Source organism: Capsicum annuum, chromosome 8, assembly GCF_002878395.1.
Source record: "Capsicum annuum cultivar UCD-10X-F1 chromosome 8, UCD10Xv1.1, whole genome shotgun sequence".
Classification (NCBI taxonomy): Eukaryota; Viridiplantae; Streptophyta; class Magnoliopsida; order Solanales; family Solanaceae; genus Capsicum; species Capsicum annuum.
Window position 1 is genome coordinate 37,139,229 of NC_061118.1, and position 7,115 is coordinate 37,146,343.

The 7,115-nt window shown below is 35.9% G+C and overlaps 2 pseudogenes; both read right to left on the bottom strand.

Annotated features, from left to right (window-relative positions):
• Positions 1-489: 489 nt before the first annotated feature.
• On the bottom strand, positions 490-3,360 carry LOC107860901 (annotated as a pseudogene).
• Positions 3,361-3,498: 138 nt separating this feature from the next.
• Positions 3,499-6,847, bottom strand: LOC107845853 (annotated as a pseudogene).
• Between the last annotated feature and the right edge of the window lie 268 nt (positions 6,848-7,115).

Here is a 7,115-nt window from a genome sequence, read left to right on the forward strand (position 1 = left end):
AAAAGAGAAAAAGGCTTCTACTCCACCTGCAGCAAATGCAGGTATTATGCTAGTTCCAACTAGTTCCATTTTTAATGATAATTGGATCATTGACACTGTTGCTACTAATCATATGGTGTCGAATCTTGACTTGTTGCATAGTTTCCATGAAATATCTCAATCTTCACAAAGTAAAGTATATCTACCAACAAGTGGAGAGGTGTTAGTGTCTCACAAAGGCACCTCTGGTGTGCTCACGAATTCTTACATTTCTGATTTTCTATATCTACCTGAGTTTAAATATAATCTCTTGTCTGTATCTAAGCTAACCAAGGAATTGCAGTGTTCAGTGGGATTTTTTTTCTGATTTTTACATATTCTAGGATCTTTATACTGGCATGGTGCTGCGTATTGGTAGAGAAGATCAAGGGTTATACATTCTCAAAAATGGTTCTATCCCGACAATAATTGTAAATAGATGTGCTAATAATGTGCAGCTGATGTTTGACTCCAGTGTTCTCTGGAATAAAAGAATGGGGCATGCTCCTGTTGAAGTGCTTAGGAGGTATGCTGCACTAAGTCATTTGAAGTATGAAGATCATGAATGTACTGTTTGTCCTCTTGCTAAGCTCACAAAGCTTCCTTTTCAACCTAGCATCTCTATGTCCAAGGATCCTTTTAGTCTACTTCACTGTAATATATGAGGTCCCTATAGAGTACCTACTTATAATAACAACCGCTGGTTTGTTACTATTGTTGATGATTACTCTAGATTCACCTAGTTGTTTCTTATTCAGTTCAAGTCTGAAGTGATAGTTGTGCTAAGAGATTTCCTGACTAGAATTCAAAATTTGTTTTCTACATCTGTGAAAGTCTTCAGAACTGATAATGGATGTAAGTTCTTTAGCCATGAATTTAAGTCTCTTATGTCTACTCTTGGCATATTGCATCAAATCTCATGTGTTTATACTCCTCAGCAGAATGGAGTGGTAGAAAGAAAACACAGAACTATTTTGGGAATTGCCAGATCACTCAGATTCCAAGTAGGTATACCTCTAAATTTTTGGGGGGAATGTGTGGACACTGTTGTATACTTGCTAAACCGAATACCCTCAAAAATTATGTATCATAAATCTCCTTATGAACTGTTACATCAGCAGCCTCCATCCCTGTCTCATTTGAAGGTATTTGGATGTCTTGGTTATGCCTTTAGTACTCATGGTTCAAATAAGTTTGCTGCTATATCCATACCTTGTGTCTTCATGGGGTATTCCTTTACTCAGAAAGGGTACAAACTATATGATCTTCACACCAAACTCTTTTTCATTAGTAGGAATGTTGTGTTTAAAGAATCAGTCTTTCCTTTCCTTCGAGTACACTCTACTGGTTCTCCTTTATTTCCTGTCCTGCAGTTGTCTCATACTGATATCTCTTCAGATTCTCTTTTCTTTCCTTCCGTATCCACTCATACTGATACTCTCTCCACTGAGAAAGAACATGAACATGCTCCCTCCCCAACTACTAATCACACTCTCTCTCAGCCTGCTGCTCTTGTACTAAGAAAATCCACTAGAAATTAAAATCCTCCAATTTGGCTACATGACTTTGTTACCACTAAACCCTCCTCAGCACATCAGTGCTTGTATCCCTTATCCTGGTGCAGTGATGCTGGTATAAGACCTTCCAACCGATTATGAGATAGGTTCAATGTGAGGAGTGGGCGAGATCTCCAATAATACTTGGAATATAACCTTCAAATCTATTCAAAACTTGAGCTAATTTAAGATCCAGTCCCTTTGTTGTAATTGTCATCACAGAATCATAAAATATACCATATTGATCTCCTACATACCAAGGGTCTCTCACGTTCTCATTGATTATCTTCATGGCTTGGAAATTCTCAAAAATACTTGTTGGTAAATTCCCAGTAAACACATTAGATGAGAGATCCATAATTTGAAGTTGCGCAAACAACTTTTTGTTCTTTGAAGCTTTGATAGGACCATGCAACTTATTTTGATCTCAAGCTTAGAAGTTTCAAATTCGGCAGAGTTCCTAACCATTTTGGAAATGCATCGTTCAACTCATTGTCGCCTAAATCAAGAAGTTCCAAATACTTGCAGTTGATCAAAGATTGCGGAACTTTCCCCTCTAGCTTATTTCCATGCAATTTGATGACTCTGAGTTGGTTTCCGATACTAAAAGTAATATTAATTGTCCCACTGAGACGATTGTTGCTTAAATCCAAAACTAAAACATGTTCAGTAATCTCACCCCAACATTGTGGGATTGTTCCGTTCAACTTATTGCTTCTCAAATCTAGCGCTATAAGTGTTTTTAGATTTCAGATCGTTGAAGAAATCTGTCCACTGAAATTATTCTGTGAAAGGAGAAGAAATCCTAGGTTCTGCTGGTTCAAGAGTGACTTTGGAATAGGACCTTCCAGCTGATTCTGTATCATTGTAACTACGATTAATGATTGGGACTTGAACTCCGGAATTTTTCCACTAAAATGGTTATCGCTCAAGTATAACCAAGATAGTGACGGGAGGGAGAATATATCCAGGATGGTGTAGTCCCATTCAAGTTGTTTGATGACAAGTAGAGTGATTGTAAGTTTTGTAGCCCACTTACATTGGAAGGAATCAAACCGGTAAAGTTGTTTCCCCTAAGTCTTAACCCCCTTAAGTTTCCAAATTTGAAGAAAGGATAAATCGTTACTTCAAGATTGTTATTTTCAAGGGACAGGTTCTCTATGTTGGTGAGATTCCATAGCGGTTTAAGAATAGGCCCCGAAAGATTACCAGAACTCATGTCCAAGTCATGCAGTGAAGTTAAATAGCTCATTGATTCAGGTATCGTACCATTAAACTTCACGCTAGAGAGGTATAAGTTCATGAGAGATGTACTGCTATTCCATTTGGTCATCAGTAAGCTAACTGTGAGCTGGGAATTGTACAATAACTCAAGAAGTTTCAAGATGGGAAAGTGAAAAATTCTTTCGGGCAATGTCCCTTATAATTGTCCGTTCAAAAGTTGTATAGTTGTAAAATAAGAAGAGAAATTTTGAGGAATGGTTGAAGAGATGTTCACATCGTAAAGCTCAAGCTCTCTTAATTGAGTCACGTTCTTAAGGAGCAGTTCAAAATTGTGAGGTCCAAATGTAAGCATTTATGGATCTTCACTCCAGATACGAAGAACGTTTAACTTAGAAAGATAAGAGATTTCAGAAGGAATTTGACCTGTAAAACTTGACCCCCATAGATCGAGAAATAGTCCTCAAAGTTTAGTGATGGAAGTGAGGATATCCAGGAGGGCGTAGTTCGTCCAATTCAAGTAGTTTGATGACAATATGAGAAACTGTACGTTTTGTTAGGAAATTGATTGAATGACCTGAGGATATTTCCAATTTCTGTTTATCAATCGAATATGCCATACGATATATACTAATAATTAAGCTGAATTTATTTCTACACACTGTACACAAATGAAAACAAAATTTGTTCGAGTCACAAAGGAAGAAAAATCATGACTTTATTCATAGGCGAACAAACACCTTCTTCATGAAACATCAGAAACTAACAACAACGACAAGAAACCCATTGGAATCTCACAGTGGGGTCTAGGGAAGATAGTGTGTACGTAGACTTTACCCTTATATTAAAGGTAGTGAGGTTGTTTCCGATAGATTCTTAGCTCAAAGAAAGATGTAAAAGAAGGAAGTAGCAACATCAGAAACTATGAAAATACAAGCTTGTATTTGTGTTCCATCTGCTCAGTGGACTCGGAACCTGCAATTTCCAAGAAAATGAAGAATTAAAGTTAAGAGCTTTAGAATTATTCCAGATCTTAAACAAATAATAAAATGGTTTACGTTTAGCAATAAGTCGACAAAAGATTCAAGAGAGTGTCTTCTTCTCTGGAGCATATGTTAATTGGTAGTGTGACAAGTGATGATCAAATGAATACCTGGAGGTCACACAATGATATCTTTTCTTGTGCTTTTGCATTCTCGTAATAATTTTGTATTCCGATTCGTCAACCATCCTTGAAAACCATGCTGGAGTTTGTGTTGACAACATTATGCATATTGTGGAGAGTACACTGAAAAATCCACAACCATAACCCATGAGAAACACTTGCCAACTTATCATTGGCGAATCTTCTTCTTCTTCGTCCAGCTCAACTGGAGTTATCGCTTGCGGTACCCCATCATCGCCACCACAATCTTTTGATAGTGGAAATCCACGTAACCCATCATTCCCTTGGTATGAGCTGTTCTCTAACGTATCAAATTGTTTTCCTTTGGGAATGCATCCAACGAGATGATTATGAGAGAGATTTAACACCGCAAGAAATGTGAGAGATGCAAGTTGTTGTGGAATTTCACCGCCTATTTTGTTTGATGAGAGATCCAACGATTCAAGTACGGATAATTGGTGCAATGACGCTGGTATAACACTTTCCAAGCCATTATGAGATAGGTTTAGCGTGCGGAGTCCAACGAGATCTCCAATAATGGTTGGAAGATAACCTACAAATCTGTTCCTTGAGAGATCGATAATCATGTATGTAGTCAAAACTCGAGAAAGTTCCTGATCTAGTCCCTTTGTTGTAACTATCAAAGTTTTCGCATAATGACCAGAATAATCACCTGCTATATACTCTCGGGTTCTACTAGTCTCACCAATGATTTTCATGGCTTGAAAATTCTCAAAAAGGATCACCGGTAAATCTCCACTAAATCCATTGGATGAGAGATCTATTACTCGAATTTGAGCAAACAAGTTGTCTGTCCTTGAATCACTTATAGGGCCGTGCAACTTATTTGATCTCAAACTTAAAATCTTCAAATCAGGAAGGCCTCCCAACCAACTTGGAAATGTGTCATTCAACTGATTGTTTCCTAAATCAAGGAATTCCAAATTTCTGCAATTGGTCAACGATGGTGGAACTTTCCCCTTCAGATTATTCCTGTACAAGTTAATGATGTGGAGTTGGTTTTCAGTATTAAAACTTGTATTAATTGTTCCACTGAGATGGTTGTTGTTTAAATCCAAAACCTGAAGTCCACTCATCTCACCCAAACATTGTGGGATTGTTCCGTTAAAATTATTACTTCCCAAATCTAGAAGTATCAGTGTTTTCAGATTGCAGACGGCTGAAGCCATCTGTCCGCTGAAATTATTTTGTGAAAGAAAAAGAAATTTTAGGTACTTGTTGTCTAGGAGTGACTTCGGAATAGGACCTTGAAAATGATTTTGTTTTACAGAAGCGAAAACAAATCCATTATTGGACTTGAACTCCTGAATTTTTCCACTGAAAGAGTTATTGCTCAAGACTAAATATTGTAGTGATGGGAGGGAGAATATCAAGGAGGGTATAGTTCCATTCAAGTAGTTTGATGATAAGGCGAGTAATTTTAGGTTTTGGAGTCCACTTACGTTGGATGGAATTGGACCAGTTAGGGAATTGGATGATAAATGAAGGTGTTTTAAGTTGGAAAGGTGGAAAACTCTTTCGGGCAATACCCCACATAACTGTGTGCATGGAAGGAGTAGAGTTGTTAAATAAGAAGAGAAATTGAAGAGATGTTCATAGAGATAAGGTAAAGCTCTCTTAATTGGGTCAAGTTTTTAAGGAGCAGTTCAAAATTGTAAGGCCCAAGTCTAAGCCCATACGGATCAACAGTAGATATATGAAGAACATATAATCTAGAAAGGTGAGAGATTTCTGTTGGGATTAGACCTGTAAACCTTGAATACATCAAATCAAGATGCGTCAAGCTAGATAACTCACCAAATTTAGGTGAAATGAGCGACCCAGAAAAATCGTTACCAGCCAAATCAAGCCGTTTGAGACTTGAGAGCTGAAACAGGCTACTGTTGGAATGAAATTTGCCTTGAAGTCCTCTGCAAGAGAGGTCAAGCTCAATTACTTGTCCAGTCGTCTCGTCACACCGAACTCCATCCCATGCGCAACAATCTGTGCTCTTGTTCCATGAAAGAGTTCTTGAATTGGGACAATAAGAAGCATTAGGATTAATGGTAAAACTTTTGCCTGAATTGCAGAAGATCATGAGCTTGATCTTTGGGGCACAAATGAGGCAAGGATGATGAGAAAACAAGTTGACAGAGAAAGGGATATAGCATACAAAATAGTACAAGTTTTACACAATCCATTGCTGCACTAAAATGATCAAAACTAATTAAGTTGGTAGAGAAGAAATCAAGAAATGTTTGCTTTGGCTCTCTATTCAATAGTAATTTTGATCAGGTTTATATATATAGAGCAAAAATGGCAATTTAGAATTAATCATTTGATGTGTCAACTATCAGTAGTTCACATTATCAAGTCAATTAGATATGCATATTCAATGTAAAGACATTCTCGAGTCAATGCATTTCTCCGTCAGTCAATTTTAGACAACCATATGACAAACACACACACACAACTATTCGTTTATTCTTAACTTCTTCTCTTTTCACGGAGTAAATTTTAATGGGTGGTCATCCAACTTTGTGTTTGTTGCACAACATTCATATTATTCTTTGTTTTGTTATACAAAAGTCATTGAACTTTGCCTCATCTTTCACAAAAGTACTATGGCAAAATTTGGTTAAAAAAATACCTGAAATATGGGATGAAATAAAATAGATCTCGTATTTTTGAGGGTAGGTTCAAAATGACCTATCATATATACTTTTGAGCAGTTTTGATCCACTATTGTTAAAAATGATCCTTTTTATTTACATATATTTGACAAAGTCTACCGATCAAATTTAACAAATTGGAAAAAAAGTAAAACCAAAAAATCTTAAAATTTATTTATCATAAATGTACAATAATTATATTTTTATTTTACTGTTACACTATTTTTTTGAGTAATTTATAGACATCTTTTCTTTACTTTTGTTCCATATTTTTAGTAGATTATTAAGTAAATAGATATAATTATTAAATTATTTTATAATAGTTTCTATGAATATTATTATCAATATATTGAATATGTGGAGTAAATTGTAATATTTTTAGTAAATAGAGAAACTAAAGAAATTAAAAAAATAAAATAATAAAATAAAATAAGTTCGCAAAATTTAACAATCAGAATTTGTTAAGTATTTTATGACAGTCAA